General features: G+C 43.2%; 1 protein-coding gene across 1 annotated transcript in view; it reads right to left on the bottom strand.

Annotated features, from left to right (window-relative positions):
• Positions 1–21,882, bottom strand: part of LOC139540310 (alpha-1,3-mannosyl-glycoprotein 4-beta-N-acetylglucosaminyltransferase C-like) — a 221,643-nt gene that overhangs the window by 91,641 nt on the left and 108,120 nt on the right. The window contains exon 3 of the mRNA XM_071344049.1: positions 6,504–6,601. The gene's annotated coding sequence lies outside the window, so the exon portion shown is untranslated. The remainder of the gene's footprint in view (positions 1–6,503; positions 6,602–21,882) is intronic.

Raw genomic sequence — 21,882 nt, 5'->3', positions numbered from 1 at the left:
CGAATAAAAAATGAAAATCTGAATTGTCTTATGTTAATAAGTATTCAATCCCTTTGTTTTGGCAAACCTAAATAAGTTCCGTGGTAAAAATGTGCTTAACAAGTCACATAATAAGTTGCATGGACTCACTCTATGTGCAATAATGTTATACATTATTTTTGAATGACTACCTCATCTCTGTACCCCACAGTCGAGCAGTGATTTTCATACACAGTTTCAACCACAAAAAACGGAGGTTTTCCAATGCCTCGCATTGGGTGAAAAAAATGAAAAAGTAGACATGGAATATCCCTTTGAGCATGGTGAAGTTATTAATTACACTTTGGATGGTGTATCAATACACCCAGTCACTACAAAGATAAAGGCGTCCTTCCTAACTTTTACCATAATAACCCAATTGACAGAGTGGAAAGTGAATAATACAAATATTCAAAAACATGCATCCTGCACTAAAGTAATACTGTAAAAAATGTGGCTAAGCAATTCACTTTTCGTCCTGACTACAAAGTGTTGTATTGGATTTTCCCCAAACATAACACAATACTGAGTACCACTCTCCATATTTTCAAGCATAGTGGTGGCTGCATCATGTTATGGACTGGGGAGTTTTTCAGAATAAAAAATAAATAAAATGGAGCTAAGCACAGACAAAATCCTAGAGGAAAACTTGGTTCAGTTTGTTTTCCACCAGACACTTGGAGATTAATTCACCTTTCAGCAGGGCAATAACCTAAAACACAAAGCCAAATCTACACTGGAGTTGCTTACCAAGAAGACAGTGTCCCTGAGTGGCCGAGTTTCAGTTTTGACTTAAATCTGCTTGAAAATATATGGCAAGATTTGAAAATAGTTCTCTAGCAATGATCAACAACCATTTTGACAGAGGTTGAATAATTTTGAAAAGAATAATGGGCAAATGTTGCACAATCCAGGTGTAGAAAGCTCTTAGAGACTTACAGTACACAGAAAGACTCACAGCTGTAATCACTGCCAAAGGTTATCATGTATTGACTAAGGGGGTTGAATACTTATTTTATCAAGGTTTTGATTAGTGTTTGATATTGATTAGCATTTTATTTTTCATATGTTGTTTTATTTATTTTTTAATCTTTATTTTACTAGGCAAGTCAGTTAAGAACAAATTCTTATTTTCAATGACAGCCTAGGAACAGTGGGTTAACTGCCTTGTTCAGGGGCAGAACAACATATTTTTACCTTGTCAGCTCAGGGATTCGATCTTGCAACCTTCTGGTTACCAGTCCAACGCTCTAACCACTAGGCTACCTGCCACCCCTGTTTTCAAAATGTTAGAATTTTTCTTCCACTTTGACATTACAGAGTATTTTTGTAGATCATTGACCAAAAAGGACAATTCAATCCATTTTAATCCCACTTTGTAACACAACAAAATGTGGAACAAGTCAAGGTGTGTGAATACTTTCTGAAGGCACTGTACTTAGGAGAGTTTGAGCCCTTTGGAGATCAGATTCCATTTTTCTCATTGAGGTAAATGGAACTGGAATTGCAGTTTACTTCCTGAATTGACTGAATTGAAATGGCATTGACCCCAACTAAGTACAGCAGCGGACTTGGTCTCTACCTCTGTCCCACATTGACCCCATGTTTCTGGAGTTGGGTGGATAATCTGGCTATCTGGCCCCCGGGCCCTCTGTCTCAGCATGGGGGCTGAGGACACTCTGAGCCACAGATAGGTTCACTCCTTTCAGGCTCTCGGCCCAATTGGCCTGCTCCATGGAGGTAAAGCCAGCAGCCAACTTCCAGAGGCCATCGGTTACGATAAGCCGCTCTGGCCCATTGCAGCCCACTGACTCTGAATAGAAGGGTCAGTATAGCTAAAGATCCAGCCAGGCACAAGCCTCCTGACACAAGAACAAACATCCCATACTGCAATGACAAATAGCAAGTAGAAACAACTCCCTCTATAATATAACAACCTAGGAATAGGAAAATGCACAACGTGTGTGTATGTCTGTGCGTGTTAGGCTGACATTAGGCTGAAAGCACACAGTTTAAGCACAGATGAGAGATACACTAAGTCTACTCTCTCACGTTGATATTTGTCCTGCTCTCTGAACCTGCCACAGCTAGGCATTAAAAAGCACATAGGTCCCTATGGAAGTAGCTGCACTATTGTGGAGCTGGAAGTGGTTTGGGCTTTCCATGATTAGATAGAGGCAGGTTGGCATTTATTGTCATGAATCTTGCAGCTCTGCAGAGTGGTCACTACCTGGCACAGCCACAAAGTCATAAAATATGATTTTAAATGTAACCCTAATCACACCCAAATGCCTAACCCTAACATTAAGACCAAACAGCTTAACATTTTTACGATATAGCCAATTTGGACTTTGCAGCTGGCCCATCTAGGTTGTCAGTTCTGCCACCAGGGCAATATTCATGACAATAAACTTCAACCTGCTGATTAGAGCTGAAGAGATACTGTATTTTGTATTTTGCTGCTCTGGTAATTGGATTCAGACAGATCCCACTGGTACTGTTAGGATTAATTGGAAGGTGAAAGGCTTCACAAACACTGTAATTGAGTTTCCGAAAATAAAAAGCCACTTTTCTAGACGTAGAGATCCTCTTCAGTAGCTAATCACTACAAACCACAGAAACACTCTCGAACACAGATTAATAGTGAAACTTAGAAAGTAAGTTGGGTCAGTAGCAATTGAACTTGTTTTTTTCTGCAAAATAATTGCAAGATCAAATGTGAGGGCGACTACCATGGTTTACGGGTCATCATTCTTACAAATATACAGACAAACACTTATACACTAGCACACAGTTAACCTACACAATCTAAAGGTATTTTAGAGTCTCTAACATAGAATGTACTGTATAATACTGGTGAAATCTAGCTAGTCCACCAAAAAAGCAAAGAAAGACATATTCCACCGTATGGTATCTTGGTTAACAGCTGCTGATGAACGAGGACTGACGGCATGTGATGGGGCTCCTCCATTAGAAAAACACAACCAGATGTTATTTCTAAAGGGGATCATCTGCTTATTACCGTGATTTCCAGCAGGAATAACTCAGCTCAGTGCCTCAGCGACTGCTGCTTAGCAGTGGCAGGCGTTATTCAGCACGACAGGAAGATGTGTGGGTGCATGCATGGAGCGAGGTGTGACTTTGTTGTGTTGATGACAGAACAGTGGGCTGGATCCCAAATAGCACCCTATTCTCTTTATAGTGCATTATATAGTCAATAAGCTGCTATTGCAGAGGCACCCAGTGTCTTTTCTTCTATCTCCAGACCTGCTCTGCTTTGGAAGGAGCAATTATCCATTTCATAATTTCACCATTATAATTGGAAGTACTCATTTGGATTGGATTGCATTTAAATGCAAAATGGCAGTTGGTTGATGAGTGACCATATTGTTTGTGGTTATTTTGTGTGTCAGTGTTTCCGCTGCAGTCATTTAACTGTGGCGCTGCACCACCGCAAAATCATTCCCACCACACCCAAGTAATACTGTATGAAACATGAACAAAAATTTCTGTCAAAAAATAATGCTAGAAAATGTCCCCATTGACTTTTTCTCTAAAAACAAAATGAGTAATGAATAAAAAAATCAGACAACCCCGTAGTAGAATAGAATTTACCGAGACACATTCAAGTTACGAGTGCCATAGGGAGGGAAACCAGCATTCTGACAAGCAGTCAATGCACAACAATAATTGCAATTGTGGAGAAACAGCCATTTTAATGGAGGTGATCCCAGCATATAAAGCACATGAATAGGCCTATGTCTGGATTTGATTAGTCTAGGACCAAGTGTCTCCTTAACAACTTCTACCCCAAGCCATAAGACTGCTGAACAATTCATCAAATGCCCACCCAGACTATTTACATTGACCCCCCCCTCCCCCCCCCCCCCCCAGCAAATGTAGGGCCTACCCGTCACAAGAAAAAAAGTTGCCATGATGACATGATAGGTCTACATGCATTGTGAACTTCCCTCCATACTGAGATGGGCTGAATGTCCCCACCCTGAGCGTGTAGAGAAGCCAGATTTAGACATTGCATATAGTTTAACAGTTCCATTTCACGTCATGCTGTCATTTATTATCCTTTGCCGGTTTCTCGCAGCTATTTAGCCCGGGAGTGGTTTCGAGCGGTAAATCTCGGTAACCGGGTTCCCGTAATTCAAACCTTATCAAGATCCATGTTTTCTTGTATGTGTTTTTTGAATCACTCCTCGTGTGCACATTCGGTAATACTGTATACCCCGGTATGGTATAGAAATGTTATGACGGTATGAAAATCTGGATATAGCCCAACCTTTTTACTAGACTTGCATTTTAACGTTTGTATAGATGAATGACTGCACGTAGCCTAGTCTAAGACAATTACTTTACCGTCCAGTGACCACCATATTCCAGATGCTCAACACTAACGACCACTAATACAACCACTCACTCCATCACGTAAACCGCTTGTGGAGTTGAGTTGAGGTCCATGTGAACTAAAACGATTGTGACAGGGCTGGTTAGCGTGAGCTGCCTTTGACGGACGCTCTCATCGCTATATGCACGGTTTGGGCAGCTGGGAAAGGATCTCTAGCTCCAAGGCAACGCACACAGGCCTGTGATGTTTTATCGAGCACACAGGCTTTGGTTTATGCTGTCTGTCCTGTAGGAAGAACAGCTGTTTGCATGAATCTTTAATGCACATCGGCCACATCATTGTTGCTTCATTCTGGCAGATGTAGATCTGGATCCCTTCACTCTCACTTTAAACTGCTTCAAGTCGCCTTCACTTCGAGAATATTAAATCTCATTCATTCAAGTGTCTCGCTTCCTACAGGAAAGTAGCGAACGCAGTTTGAAATGCACAATGGGGCAGTTAGCTCGCAGCCGGATTGTGGAAATAAATATGAATCTCGCCACATTCACAAGCGTCCTAAGCTATTGCATATATCAGGAGTCGACAGCAACCAACATATCACATTTGCTTCTGTCAATAAATGAAGCCCACCACCAGTCTGAAAATCAACTACACTGGCTTTTTACTGGAGAATGAGAAGATCTGGACACCAGCCAAAACCAGAAGCTATTCAAACTGTATAGTAAGCAGCCTGTTAAGTTTAAAGTTATAGAATCGACTTAAAAATGACAATCTATGAGAACACTTAAGCTTCTTTACTATTTGTGCACATACATCACTAAGAAGTTCCACATGGCACTGAGAACAGACTAGGCTGTGCCACTGTCAACGACAAAACATCTACTCTGGCTGTCGGTTTAAATTGCTCTACATGGAGACTCTACCGTCTGTATCACAGAAGTGTGAATAGCAATAACAGCAGCAAAGTGCAACAGTGGCTTTGATGTCAATATTTTCCCTCTTGATAAACCCTTTGGGCAAGTGCCCTTCTTCGGCCAGCCAACACAAACAAAGCTTTGTCGTTGTTTGATCCTGTCAACAGAGTGTGGATAGGCTGAAAATATAGACCCTCTACTCCAAGGGTCACTGTCTCCAGTCTATGTCTGAGGTTGGTCTAGCACTCTAGCGGTCACATATACTGCCCCTGGAGACCAGGCTTAGATCCCACAAACCACCTCTTCGAAAATCGGCATCTGATCATCAATCTCTGTCTCTGACACTGTCTATCTCTCTGTGTAAAAAAACAACAATAAAACATTTCTGGAGGATGAAACTGTCGTCCTTTAAAATTAAAAATACATTGTCCTCAGCCTCACCTCCCAGATCCATGCGAGGCACTGATGGAACTAATTACCAGAGATAATGTCACATTCTGTATCTGTCGAAAAGTTTGTGGTCATACGCACATCCTTAAAAACATAGGTGCTGGGCTAATAAAGAATACTAGTATAGAGCAAGAAGGCCCGCACACTGTTAAAGCTCCCAATTCACCGATTTATTGGCAACGTTACGATCCGAAACAGATCTTTGTCGTGTCAAACAAACTGAGTGCTCATATCCCAAAATATACACATTTCACCTGACATGACCGTTGCGGACAAGACGTATGGTGGGTGCAAAAACAATGTGTGTCTCTCTAATAATTGAATAACAATGAGATGGGTACATATAGTAGTTTCAGAAAATAATATATATTTACCAAGTGGGTAACCACATTCTGTGTCTACCGCTGCCAGTCAGGAGGAAAGGAGATGACTCATTTGAAAATGCTAATTGGGCTATATAAACGAGCGGCTGTGAGACAGAACTTTCTCAGTGTGTTCACCTTTGAAAATGTCAGATCACAACGACAGGCATAATTCGCTCTGTCACACTGAATGTTATATAGTAGTGTAGCTTCTCTGAAGTAAGGAGAAGTACAGTATGCGGAAAAATAAAGGGAACAACTATATAGAATAAAAGGCGGTTGCTCACTGTTTTGCTGCTCACTTGGTTCTACAGAGTATTGCCATTCAATTAAACAAATAACCATCCAGGTCTAACAGAGTCAAGCTCATTAAGAGTGTTGTATGAAATGTTATAGTACCTTTCAGCAGAAGTCAGATGTCTTTTTTGGGGAGGAGTTCTGGTTGCTCTGAAGGTTGACATGGACTGGATCCACAAACAGATGCTCCTCAGTTGTTTCTGTCAAAACGAAGACAGACAGAGAGACAGTCAGCCCAACCCCGGGAACGTAATTCATTATACACATCAGTGTGCCATTGTTCCGCTATGTACCCTTCGTGTATGTGAGGTGCACATCAATGTGCTGTACGTAACGCGTGTGTGAGTGCGTGTCTGGTGCACAGAAAATGTATTGTACAGTGTGTGTGTAAGTGTGTGTGCATATGAGTGTGCATGTGAGAGAGTCCCTCATTTTCTGCGTACAAATTACTGTAATGTACAGTAAAGCGAACAATAAAGCCCCAACACCCCCGGCTTCCAACTCCTGTGCCTCCTGCCTAGTACTCTGCCTTACATTTGAAGATTACTCTCCTTTCCAGAGTTTCCCCTAGGAGAGAAAAAAAGCTGGCTGTGTCCAGGAACTCGCTCTCTCTCGTCTAACTGTCACTTGTCTCTCTCTCGCGCTCTCTCTCTAGTCTAACTGTCACTTGTCTCCCACACAGGCTCTCTATCTAGTCTAACTGTCGCTGACTGTCTCTCTCTGAGGCTGTGCAGAGACACTGATGGTCGAGATGGGATGGTGTGGTTCTCCCACACAGAGGCACTGTAATTGGCTCACCATGATGGGTCATAAACATGCATCACAAGGGCAGTGGAGCGCCAAGCAGACAGCTAACTAAGCTTCTCGCTCTCTCTGCTTCTTACACACAAAGAGACACATATACACACACACACACACCCCCCAATGACACACACATGCACACACACAGAGAAATGCACACACACACACACTTGCATGCACGTACACGCACACACAGGCATGCACACACAAACATACACACAAGATGGCGCCGACATACACAGTCGGCCTGTTTCTAACTCTTAGCCAACTTTGCAGTATTTCTCATTTACTTAGTCATTTATTACATTATTTGCTTAGAATGTCTTATATTATTACCTACAGCCGAAAATAACTTTTGGATATCAGATTGGCAGTCACTCGCCAGCATTTCGACAATATATTCGACTTCCCTGAACTGGATCCTTTGTTTGTACTTACTGAGGCATTCATCCCAGGGTCTGCAGCAAAATGAAGAAGAGGAAGAAGAAGTGGGGTCCTAGTCAGACTGAGGCGGCGGGCGTATCATCCACCGCTTCTGAGTATATTACTCGCTAACGTTCAGTCCCTGAATAATAAAGTAGATGAGCTCAGGGCGAGGATCTCCTTCCAGAGAGACATCAGGGACTGTAACATACTGTTTTACAGAATCATGTCTCTCTCCGGATATATTGTCCCCGTCCATTCAGCCAGCGGGGTTCTCTGTCCATCGCGCAGACAGGTCGCCTTTGAAAATAGTATCGACGTATACACTGACTCGGCGACTAGGTTCATCGGGAAGATTAGAACTAGATCCAAACCAAAAAACGTGGATAGATGGCAGCATTTGTGCAAAACTGAAACGCAAACAAACACATTTAACCATGGCAAGGTGACTGGGAACATGAACGTGTACAAAAAGACCAGCTATGACCTCTGTAAGGAAATCAGAGACGCAAAATGACAGTAGAGGGACAAAGTTGAGTCACAGTTCAACGGGTCAGACATGAGACGTGTGGCAGAGACTCCAGACAATTATGGATTATAAAGGGAAAGTCCGCCATGATCTGGACACCGATGCATTGTTCCCAGTTAAAACTAAACACATCGCCTTGTAGCACTCCTGTCATTGTGAAGTCCTTTGACAGGCTAGTTAAAGATCATATCATCTCCACTTTACCTGGAGGTGATATGACAGATTCACAGACAACGCAATCACCATTGCGCTGAATATTTCCCTATCCCACCTGAACAAGGTAGGCAACAACACCTCCGCCACGCTGATCATGGACTACGAGCACACCCCCATCCACATTGATGGGGCCGCACTGAAGAGGGTCAAAAGCTTCAAGTTCCTCGACGTGCACATCACTGGGGACATGAAATGGTCCCTCCACACCGACAGCGTGGTGAAGCGCCTTTTCAACCTCAGGAGGCTGAATATATTTGTGTTGGCCACTAAAAATCTCAGATACACCATCAAGAGCATTCTGTCGGAATGTATCACCGCCTGGTATGGCAACTGTACAAGTGCTTCAAAGCTGGGGCTGAGAGACTGTTAAACAGCTTCTATCTAAAGGCCATCAGACTGCTAAACAGTCATCACTAGACACTGTCACTAGCCGGTATCTGGTACTCTACTCTACCTCCATCCAGTAAATGTCAGGGGATCCAGGCAGTAGATAAAGATACAGTCTCCACAACGAGATCAGATACCAGTGATAGTGAGATATAGGCAGTGAAAACCATAAATGTAGGGCACTGCTCTGCTTAAAGCCCAGGACGCTGCACTACCTCTGTGTGTTGTAAAACCTGAAGCTCAGGCCTGTGTTGCTCTGCCTGTCTGTGTGTTGTAGAGCTGCAGAACCTGTGTGAGAGCCTGGAGGGTTGTGCAGTTCTCATAGAGGTCCACCTCACTGGGAATCCCCTTCAGCAAGAGACCAGCTGGAGGTAGGGCAAGCCCAATGATAAACACAGAATACATATGGGCAACAAGCCCTGGGCCCCGTGGTTGCATGCTCCTGTGATAGAGAGCAATGTTGTCATACAAACAAACTTATACAGTAACACTGTACTTGGACGCTTGGCCATAACGGCTACATGCATCCACTGTCATCAACATAACAAGGATTAGTTTAAAAATGGCTTTAAAATGGTAGCAGAGAGAGACGGACACCAACTTCTCTAGCTTCTCTGTTCTGGAATATCACTGCTGGAGCGGATGTGAGAAGTAAAGTTACATACCAAGGGAAAGCCATGCCACTGCAATATTTAATATCATCCCTCATGTCGCAGAACGTGGTCCCAGTGCGGAGGAAGATGTTGACTGAGGTGACTTAGGGCTGGATTCAATCTGTATCGCTAAAGTTCATCTTTATAGCGTGATTGAAGGGTCAGGGTTAGGATTTTGGTCAGTGCCGGTGGCTGAGGAGTCACGACACTGGTTTGAGTTTTGTTGCCAGGGGGAGCAGTAAACGTGGGCGAGGGCACCAATGAGATTTACAAATAGTCCAACTTTGTATCACGCCGCATTGAAACAATCGCTAAAAGGGTGTACATTTGAGGGTTCTGTGTTGGTAAAGTATGTAGATGATTTGTTATTGGCGTCAAAAGACGAAGAAACTCATATGCGAGACCTCACCACATTAGTAAACTATTTGGCCGAGCAGGGTCACAAAGCATCATATGAGAAAGCACAACTAGCGAAACAAGAGGTAACATATTTGGGGGTTTTGATTTCAAAAGGCACATTACACGTGATCGAGTAGAAACAATGCGTTTTTTGGCAAGACCAAACAATATTCGCACACTCAGGAAAATCCTAGGTGTTTTAACATTTGTGAGACATTTTATTATGTTGTTTTCTGAAATTGCTGAGCCACTTGACAAAAGGTGGGAAGGGAATTGACAAAAGGTGGGAAGGGTCCCCATGAACAAATAAAACGGAGTCAAGAGTGTGAGGAAGCGTTTGTCGAGCTAAAGAAGCAATTGTGTCAAGCACCAGCATTGGGGTTGCCAAATTTAAAATGACCTATTCAAATTTTTGTTCATGAACATCATGAACATGAAGGACATTGTAGTGCAGTGGTTATGCAAAATCAAGGGGGGAAAGAGACCATAGACCCACTCCAATTTGCTTACCGCCCCTATAGGTCCACAGACGATGCAATCACAACAACACTGCACACTGCCCTAACACCATAATACCCTCCAAACTCGTCATTAAACTTGAGACCCTGGTGTTTCTACCCCGCCCTGTGCAACTGGGTCCTGGACTTTCTGACGGGACGCCCCCAGGTAGTGAGGGTAGGAAACAACATCTCCACCCCGCTGATCCTCAACACTGGGGCCCCACAAGGGCGCGTTCTCAGCCCTCTCCTGTACTCCCTGTTCACCCATGACTGCGTGGCCATGCACGCCTTCAACTCAATCATCAAGTTTGCAAACGACACTACAGTGGTAGGCTTGATTACCAACAATGACGAGACGGTCTACAGGGAGGAGGTGAGGGCCCTCGGAGTGTGGTGTCAGGAAAATAACCTCACACTCAACGTCAACAAAACAAAGGAGATGATTGTGGACTTCAGGAAAGAGCAGAGGGAGCACCCCCCCTATCCACATCGACGGGACAGTAGTGGAGAAGGTGGAAAGTTTTAAGTTCCTCGGCGTACATATCACGGACAAACTGAGATGGTCCACCCACACAGACAGCGTGGTGAAGAAGGCGAAACAGCGCCTCTTCAACCTCAGGAGGCTGAAGAAATCTGTCTTGTCACCAAAAACACAAACTTTTACAGATGCACAATCGAGAGCATTCTGTCGGGCTGCATCACCGCCTGGTACGGAAACTGCTCCGCCCACAACCGTAAGGCTCTCCAGAGGGTCTGTGAGGTCTGCACAACGCATCACCGGGGGCAAACTACCTACCCTCCAGGACACCTACAACACCTGATGTCACAGGAAGGCCAAAAACATCATCAAAGGACAACAACCACCCGAGCCACTGCCTGTTCACCTTGTTAAGAACAAATTCTTATTTACAATGACGGTCTAGGAATAGTAAATAGTGTGTTAACTGCCTTGTTCATGGGCAGAACGACAACGTTTTACCTTGTCAGCTCGTTGATTCAATCTAGCAACCTTTCGGTTACTGGCCCAACGCTCTAACCACTAGGCTACCTGCAGCCCCACAGTAAATTAAATTTGATTACCAGGTTCATTTTTCATTACGTTATAATAATAAGTTATGGGCAGAGTTAGAAATTTGGCTGTCAGAAGAATTACAATGGAAATATACTTTTAATCTGTCTGTCTGCATATTTCAAGACATGGCATACAAGGGTGATGTGAGATACCCAATGGGTTGAACGATACTTTTCTCATCAATCCTCTTGAAAAAACAAACACTTAAAAACTGGAAATCAACCAATCCTCCGTCGTTAACATAATGGAAAGGTAAAATGCTTTATTGTGAAAGTGTGTGGGTGACAGAGAGAAACAAAACTGTGAAGTTGGTGGAGAGAGATGCAGGACCTGGAGATGGGGGTGTGAGCATATGGGTCTGGGCAGGTGTGATGTAGTTGATGTTTGTGTGATGTGGTCATTTGTATGTTTCGTCATGTTTAAAAAACAAAGGAAAAATGACAGCTTGCAACACGAACCTGATTATGTATTTTATTTATTTTGTTTACAATCTTCATTGTAACCACAATGGCACAACTAATTGAACACACACACATGAGCAGATTAACTTGGTCAAAGCATTTCTTTATTAAAGACTATCTGAAATAATGTCGGTACTTTTTTATTTTGATCCAAAGCCACAAATGAGCGAGTCACTCAGTTTTATGCTGACAAATATAGCTTTATGCTGCAAAATAGCCTACTAAATCAATGTAATTGACTAAATAAAATAATCAATTTCATAAATAAAACAAATAAATTAAATAGCTCAGGTCCTGAAAATATGGGCAACCCTTTTCCAAAACATATTCTCGCTGGACTCTTTGTCATTCATTTTCTTCTTCACATCAGCAAAGAAGAAATCCATGTTTCAGAAACTCACTTTATATAGAGGGGATATCACACTGTGCTGAATAAAGCCAGTTTGTTACATTAGAATAGTTTTTATTACATTTTTTAAGAGGGAGAGAAACCAAAAGCAATACCTAAAGCATAATCGATCGTCTAACTCCCTCTAACGATAGTGTGGAGCAATGACGGAATAACGCAATTTACCACCATCTACCACAAATGTGTCGCGGCATAAGCTCAAAACATTTAATAGAGGAACCGCTGTACCTTTTAAGCCTACATTCAGTAACATCTATCAGTTACATGCATATATAAACTCAGCAAAAAAAGAAACGTCCCTTTTTCAGGAAAGGGATGTTTTCAAAGATAATTCATAAAAATCTAAATAACTTCACAGATCTTCATTGTAAAGGGTTTAAACACTGTTCCCATGCTTATTCAATGAACCATAAACAATTAATGAACATGCACCTGTGGAACGGTCGTTAAGACACTGACAGCTTACAGGTGGTAGGCAATTATACACAGTTCTGAAAACTTAGTACACTAAAGAGGCCTTTCTACTGACTCTGAAAAACACCAAAAGAAAGGTGCCCAGGGTCCCTGATCATCTGCGTGAACGTGCCTTAGGCATGCTGCAAGGAGGCATGAGGACTGCAGATGTGGCCAGGGCAATAAATTTCAATGTCCGTACTGTGAGACGCCTAAGATAGCTCTACAGCGAGACAGGACGGACAGCTGATCGTCCTCGCAGTCGCAGACCACGTGTAACAACACCTGCACAGGATCAGTACATCCGAACATCACACATGCAGGACAGGTACAGGATGGCAACAACAACTGCCTGAGTTACACCAGGAATGCACAATCCCCCCATCAGTGCTCAGACTGTCCACATTAGGCTGAGAGAGGCTGGACTGAGGGCTTGTAGGCCTGTTGTAAGGCAGGTCCTCACCAGACATCACCGGCAACAACGTTGCCTATGAGCACAAACCCACCGTCGCTGGACCAGACAGGACTGGCAAAAAGTGCTCTTCACTGACGAGTCGCGGTTTTGTCTCACCAGCGGTGATGGTCGGATTCGCGTTTATCGTTGAAGGAATGAGCGTTACACCGAGGCCTGCACTCTGGAGCGGGATCGATTTGGAGGTGGAGGGTCCGTCATGGTCTGGGGCGGTGTGTCACAGCATCATCGGACTGAGCTTGATGTCATTGCAGGCAATCTCAACGCTGTGCGTTACAGGGAAGACATCCTCCTCCCTCATGTGGTACCCTTCCTGCAGGCTCATCCTGACATGACCCTCCAGCATGACAATGCCACCAGCCATACTGCTCGTTCTGTGCATGATTTCCTGCAAGACAGGAATGTCAGTGTTCTGCCATGGCCAGCGAAGAGCCTGAATCTCAATCCCATTGAGCACGTCTGGGACCTGTTGGATCGGAGGGTGATGGCTAGGGCCATTCCCCAAGAAATGTCCGGTGGAAGAGTGAGGTAACATCTCACAGCAAGAACTGGCAAATCTGGTGCAGTCCATGAGGAGGAGATGCACTGCAGTACTTAATGCAGCTGGTGGCCACACCAGATACTGACTGTTACTTTTGATTTTGATCTCCCCTTTGTTCAGGGACACATTCCATTTTTGTTAGTCACATGTCTGTGGAACTTCAGTTTATGTCTCAGTTGTTGAATCTTGTTATGTTCATACAAATATTTACACATGTTAAGTTTGCTGAAAATAAACGCAGTTGACAGTGAGAGGACATTTCTTTTTTTGTTGAGTTTACATATCAGTATACACATACTGTACATACAAGTTATTTAGGTCAGATAACTTGTGACGCAGATTATGCAGATGATGCCGATGATGCAGGTGGCGGTTGAAATGCAGGCCAAAGTGGGACACAGGTGTTTGGGATAAGCTCCGTGTCGATGGAGCCTCATTCTAGCACGTCCTTCCCTGTCTGTGTACCAAATGGTACCATATTCCCTTCATAGTGCACTACTTTTGACCAGGGCGCATAGGGACTAAGGCCCTACCTATGGGTGTGAGAGGAGAGTGGCTACAGCATCGGTCAGACAGCTGAGCCTTTGGTTCTCTCCTAATTGGGGTAATTTATTGTCCTAACAGGCAGCGCAGCTGTGGCTTTACAACATCGCACCAATTAAACCCAGATGCTGAAATGAAAGACATGGACAAACGTGACTGGACAATGAATCAAAAGACCATAACTCAAATCTGAGTAATAAATGTGACAGAATGTGACCGAGGAGAAGCGAGGAGGACGGCTCTCCAAAAACACTCTGCTGATGTTGGAAACAACAAGCAATATCATTATCAATGTAATTCAAAAAAGCATATCTCAAATTACCTGATAATTATAATTAATATAAAATGGATTATGAGTAAAATACAAAATAAGATCAGGGAGTTGAATTTCATTCTTAGATTTCTCATGAGCGTTCCAGATTTCTGTAATATATATTTTTTTCCTAACAAAAATGGCAGTGGTCAAGATCAGGTGGATTGGAGAATCGGAGTGAATGGCCCAGGAAATGTGGAACATAACAGGAAGAAATCAGGTCACTATGGCGATTGCTACAGGGCATGGATAACCCCGACATACTGTGATTGGCCTGCCTTTCCTCTCTCCCTCCCAGTCAGAACCCTTTAAATGTTGTGCCCTGGGAACAGACACAAACGTGAGTAAGACAGATAATGACATGGATGGAACAAGAGGAGGATGGCACAACCTTAGAGATCAGCTCACAGATGAACATAGCATTTCCAGAATGAAGGCTCTCTTCTTGTCATGTGACCCCAATGGAAAATAACAAATAAGGACCTTATCTTGATGACGTCTTGAGATAGTTTTGTACTGTTCCTTTATGGCTCGAAGAACCATGAAAAAGTAAAGAACCCTATGATAAGTTGTGCCTGAGATAGTACACCTTTGTACACATCTTTATGGTGTCACCAATCAAACATTCCGAATGGCTCACCCAATATGGCTGCCAGTCCAACTAGCATGCATGAGTGCTTAAAATTGGAATATACTAATTATAATTATAGAGTTTGGGTGGGTCCAAGGTAGTGTGTATGTGAAGGGCAAAGCGGGACGTGTGAGCGTGTGAGCATGTGAGTACCTGGGTCATATGAGAGTGGCTGGCAGAACTATAATGTGGAGCACCTTGTTAGACCAAGCAAGACTCGAGATATCAAAGATGAAAGGAGCTAGGGGTGCACGATTTGCCAAAAATATCTAAATGCGATTTTTGGGGGGTTGATTTTGCGAATATGAATTGTGATTTTCAAACACTTGGGTGAAAACTTGGTAATTCCATCAGACATGGTTAAAACAATTGGCAGGGTAGAGAACGTCACTTCTAAAATGAGATCGTAGGAATGAATACATACTGTGCTAACTGGATACAAAACCAAATTAAACAAATATTTTCCCACTCTGTTATACTTATGATAATATTATTACACCTACATATTAAAAAACATTCATTTTTCACATGATCATCAAAATACAGTGTGCTATAAGCGCAGCACTAATTATTTAATTACATTACGAATTCCTATTTTACCATTATGAGTTCTTAATAATATATGTTTTATTTATTTATTTAAGTTGTATTTATTTCGCCAGCCATAATGTAGGTTTAATTATGTATAAGTAGGCTCAATAATTATTATAATTCAAAGTGCCTTAACATGTAACACGTAAGCTACAGATTGCAAAGTGTAGCCTGTTTCCAAAACATTGGAGGCTGGTCCAGTAATTCAATACGATGGCCTTTAGCACGTTTGTGCCGTTACCGTTATGCACACTTGCTGCTCCTCATGTAGGCCCCAGGCGGCTAAAGCTCTCAACCTCAGAGTGATGTTTTCACCCCTGTGATCTCCGGGGATGTAGCCTATGTCTGCAAGCACCGACCATTCAGTTGAAACTCCTCATCAATAAAGTGTACTGTCAAACGAATGTTTGACTGTCGGTTGTTCTGCTAGACAAAAGGCATGTTGTAGTCACATAAATCAACATGTGTAAGCTCTGTTTCAGCTTCTTCCCTTAATTTAGTTATACTGTGTTGGGATGGTGACTTGGGAAAAATATGGGTGAATCTTTTTCTCCTGTCCAGCTTGTTTATTATCTTCTTGACGCCGCCTTTGCTGACAGTGTAAATATGAATCATGTCTTTGGCTATGCGATAGATAGGCGATAGCCTCAGTGAATTCTCTGTTTCTGCGGGGGTTTTAGTAGGGCGTTACACTTGAAAACGCATCGGCAATCAATACCTGCTTAACGTAGGTGGCTGGCTATGGCCGAGAGTCTTTGCTGCTGTTTGGCACTTGTTTCACCGTGCAATCATCGTAAAGTAGGGGATGGTACTTCTTCAAATGATTGAACAAATGTGTCGTGTTGCCTCTTGTTGTCGCCACAACTCCGAGGTACTTTATGCACATTTGGTTGACATCAGTTTGCCTGTAGCTGAAATATTGCCATACGACGGAGGTGCGCCCTTCTTTGGCAGCAAATCGACATTCCCGTTAGCACTAGCAACACTCATGTTTCCAACACTGCATTTTTTCCCTCACCAGGACAATTGTGATTGGCCAGCATGTGCATGCCACGCAGAGTGAGAGAGCCCGTTTGTGATTGGTCAGCACCCTCTTATGCATGCAGGGAGTGAGTGAACGGAGTCTAGCGCATCTCATTGGAGAAGGTACCTCATTGGAGGAGGTACCGTAGTCTAGTTTTTCTTGTATCAAAGAAAGGAGAAAATTGCAGCCTCTTGCAATATGGATATTTCACATGTCAATATCCTGAATTTGATCGTGCAGCCCTAAAAGGAGTACATGCAGTCCTAGAGAGAGTATCTCCCTCCATCCTCCTTTAGAATTCCAGTTCTGTCTGGAGCTCCCCTGAAGCCCATTACCTTCTCCATCCCACTACTGACTTAGTGCTTCTCTGGTGTACCCTTGGCAGTGGTGTCTTGTTCCTCAAGGGAAGTAGTGCTCTACCTGAGCAGCGATATCAGCAGCCTGATGGGAAGCAGGAACCTTCGTGTTTTATGAGGAGAACGAACGAAAGGCCCTGAACCCAATTATCTTTTCTTTGTTAAATAAAACTCCACTGGCCGTCATTTCAACATGCAGACCACCCCCCCCCCCACCCCACTGTGATTACAGATTTAATTAGCTGAGGACCTTGCTTCAGGGAGACTCCTAAAGCCATATTGATATTTCTGCAGAATGTGGAGATAGGGCCTTGTCCTCATGATCAGCTACAGAGACGCTACTGCAGAAAGAAGAAGGGGATGAAGTGGGGTTTTCTAAAAACGTACTCTCTCCTGTTTACTTTTTCCACTGAGGCTAATAGTTTTATTGCTCTATGAGGCTGAACAGCATGGCTGAATTATGCAGAGCATGGCAGAAACCAATGCTGTTTCACTGCAAGTAGCTCGGATTTAAAGAGCCCTGCTGTCAGAATAGAAGCATTTCTGTTATTGACATTTGAGAATATTCCACAGCTAATCTGATATAAATTGATTAAGTGTTCTGAGACCTTCAGCCCCATTTGGAGAGTGGAATCTAATTTGGATTTAATGGTGCAATTTGCCTCCATAACTTTGTCATGATGTTTTAGGCGTCAGTTTTTCTTTCTGGGGGGGGGGGGGGATAACAGTAGCATTGTGATCATGAAGGTGAAGCACCCTTAAACAGAATACTCCATGTACACTGAATTGTATGTGGTACAACTTACCATCTCTTACGTCACACATCACAGCTATGATTATAGTCATGACAGCATACTGTAACTACATGCAACAAACTGTAGGCAACCGAACCAACATTATACTGTCTAGATTACCAGTATACACTTGATGTAACAATTAGGCAACCAACAGCTACTATACATGTCAAGAGTACAGTAAGCTACATTAGAGTGTTGTAATGAATAGTAAGAGATGACGCTAGAGTACGGAAGTGTCAAGTGGACCTCTTCAAACCCCACTCATGTATTAATATTTTACTAGCATCACACACATAAATACCCACACACACACTCCATCCCTCCTTCCCTTGTTCCCCTTGGCTCAGAGAAGAGAGAGGCCCCACGACATATACCTGTCTCCTGCTTCATCTTACAGCCCGATTTTCAGATGGCAAGGATGACAGGAGGTGCTCTCCGCTGCTGACAGCGCTGCCTTACGGGGGAACTGGAGCTGTCTCACAGCCTCCCACATCACACTGCTGCCAGGCACCAGGCTACGCCCATGACAAATACACACACATATGAGTACATACAGACATGCGGGGGCACACAAAGACCCAGAATACAAACAGTAGGCACACAAATATACAACACAAACACAGAGTACCACACACGTACAGGCACACAAGCACCAAGGGCACATAAATACCACACAAATACTGAGCAGCACACACTCCACACACAAACATCGAACAAACAGAAATAACACAAACATATATAATAACACACACACACACACACACACAAAAACAGAGAAGAGTAGCTTCTTGTATAATCCCAGCTAGCACATAATGTTCTGAGAACAATATGTTTCTTAGAGCTTGGTGAGAGCGTGGTTGTCTTATGGTTATTTTGCATATAACCCCACCACAACTTTCTGGGAATAATGCAGGATAGTTGCTTGGCTTGGAACATTCTCAGCACATTTAATGAACTTGACAAAAAAACATTATTTTCTTGGTATTTCATTACTTTAACAGCACGTTTCCTAAAAGTAAAAAAAATTGTAACATTTCATTAAAATGTTGGTAATGTTCTATCAACTATTTTGACATTGGAAATGTTCTCAAATAATTCAGAGAACGTTAAACCACTTTCTTGGTGGCTTCCCGAGTGGTACAGCGGTCTAAGGCGTCACGACAGACCCGGGTGTCACGCCCTGACCTTAGAGATCCTTTTTATGTCTCTAATTTGGTTTGGTCAGGGCGTGAGTTGGGGTGGGCATTCTATGTTTTGTGTTCTATGTTTTCTATTTCTGTGTGTTTGGCCGGGTGTGGTTCTCAATCAGAGGCAGTTGTCTATCGTTGTCTCTGATTGCGAACCATACTTAGGTAGCCTTTTCCCACCTGTGTTTTGTGGGTAGTTGTTTTCTGTCTTTGTGTCTGTACCAGACAGAACTGTTTCGTGTTGTTCGATTTTCGTTTATCACTTTGTTATTTTTGTCATAGTGTTCACTTTTCATTAAAAGGCATGAACACTTACCATGCTGCGTTTTGGTCTCCTCCCTTAGACGATCGTTACACCGGGATCGATTCCAGGTTGTCAAAAATGGCTGTGACCGGGAGTCCCATAGGGCGGCGCACAATTGGTCCAGAGTTGTCCAGGTTAGGGGAGGGTTTGGCCCTTTACTTGCCTCATCACGCTCTAGCGACTCCTTGTGGCGGGTCCGGGCAACTGCAAGCTGACCACAGTTGTCAGTTGAACTGTTTCCGCAGACACATTGGTGCAGCTGGCGGGTGTTAAGGAGCGTGGTTTAAGGGCGGGTCATGTTTCGGAGGACGCATGACTTGACCTTCGCCTCTCCCGAGCCCGTTGGGGAGTTGCAGCGATGAGATAAGATTGTAATTGAAAAAATGGGTAAAATAAAACTTTTTAAAACATGTTCTTCCGTGGGAATTTCAGTACTTCAGCGTAACGTTTTCTGCAGGTTTCCTCATGGTTCTATTTTAAAGTCATGTTCTCAGAACATTAAGAAAACTTTCCATAAAAACCACAAGAAAACATTACTAATGTTTCCTTAACATTCTAAGAATGTTATTTAAAAACATCAGGAACATGTCATGTTTTGCTCTTTCCATGACATAGACTGACCAGGTGAAAGCTATGACCCCTGATTGATAAATCCACTTCAACCAGTTGTAGATGCCGTTGAACGGAGTATGGTAGTAGGTGCCAGGCGAACCAGTTTGAGTGTGTCAAGAACTGCAACGCAGCTGGGTTTTTCACACTGAACAGTTTCCCTTGTGTATCAAGAATGGTCCACCACCCAAAGGACATCCAGGCCAGTGGTCAAAAATGGGTCATTGATAAAAGAGGACAAAGGAGGCTGACACGAATTGTGCAAAGCAACAGACGGGCTACAGTTAGTCAACTGACAGCTCAGTACACCATTAGTTCCCAAAGACCCATAAAATGATGCACAACTCGTTGTACCTTGACACGAATGGTGTATGGCAGCCGACGACTTTACAGAGTTCCACTTCTTTCAGCAATAAACAAGAAACTGTGGTTGCGGTGGGCTAAGGAACAAAAACACTGGACACTGGAGAATTGGAAAAATATTGCCTGGTCTGATGAATCCCGGTTCCTGCTGTTTAAAGCTGATGGGAGGACTAGGGTATGGAGAAAACCACGAGTACATGCATCCATCATGATGCGTGTCAACATTGCAGGTGTGGGGTGTGTGGTGTGTTTTGATCGCACACATGGGGCCATTGATAAAAGGTGAGCAACACTTGAATGCAACAGGATATCTGAACATCATTGCCAATTAGGTGCATCCCTTCATGGTAGCAGTGCATCTATCTGTGAATTGACTATTTCAATAGGATAATGCCCCATGCCAAAAGGCTAGGACTGTCCAAGAATGGTTCCACAATCATGACGGCGAATTCAGCTTACTGCAGTGGCCTGCCCAGCCACCAGCTCTCAATCCAATTGAGTATCTGTGGGATGAGATTAAATTAACTATTCGGAGTAGAGATCCACTACCAGCCAACTTGACAACTGTGGGACACCTTGTAGAGTCAATACCCTAATGCATTGAGGCTGTTCGGAGGGCAAAAGGGTGTGCAACTCAATATTAGGATGGTGTTCCTAATGTTTTGTGCATTCAGTGTCAACAAAACTCTTTCTATCCGCTATCTTGTTAAGTGTGTTCAGGTGTGTTGGCCGAGCCCACTAATTGAGTGCTTGTTTCCTTTGAAATGGGGTTTGTTTGAATAGACTAAAATGACACAGCTTGTGTAAGCTAAAAAAAACATGGCATGCTCGCTCCACAATGTTGGCGCAGCAGACCTATTCCATGCATAGATAACAGAATATCATAAGTTTGAATCTCACTGACGACGTGTCCCAATACAAATGAAATTAGTGTGCATGATTAATGCCTAAGCCAACGCATTTCCAAATGTTGAAGTGGGAAGTTTACACACACCGTAGCCAAATACATTTAAACTCAGTTTTTCACAATTCCTGACATTTAATCCTAGTAAAAATTCCCTGTTTTAGGTCAGTTAGGATCACCACTTTATTTTAAGAATGTGAAATGTCAGAATAATAGGAGAGAGAAGGATTTCAGCTTTTATTTCTTTCATCACATTCCCAGTGGGTCAGAAGTTTACATACACTCAATTAGTATTTGGTAGCATTGCCTTTAAATTGTTTAACTTGTGTCAAACGTTTTGGGTTGCCTTCCACAAGCTTCCCACAATAAGTTGGGTGAATTTTGGCTCATTCCTCATGACAGAGCTGTTGTAACTGAGTCAGGTTTGTAGGCCTCCTTGCTCGCACATGCTTTTTCAGTTCTGCCCACAAATGTTCTATGGGATTGAGGCCAGGGCTTTGTGATGGCCACTCCAATACTTTGACTTTGTTGTCCTTAAGCCAT

Source organism: Salvelinus alpinus, chromosome 15 (genome assembly GCF_045679555.1).
Source record: "Salvelinus alpinus chromosome 15, SLU_Salpinus.1, whole genome shotgun sequence".
Lineage (NCBI taxonomy): Eukaryota > Metazoa > Chordata > Actinopteri > Salmoniformes > Salmonidae > Salvelinus > Salvelinus alpinus.
Note: the sequence above shows the minus strand (reverse complement) of the source record. Positions and strands in the feature narration are given on the sequence as shown.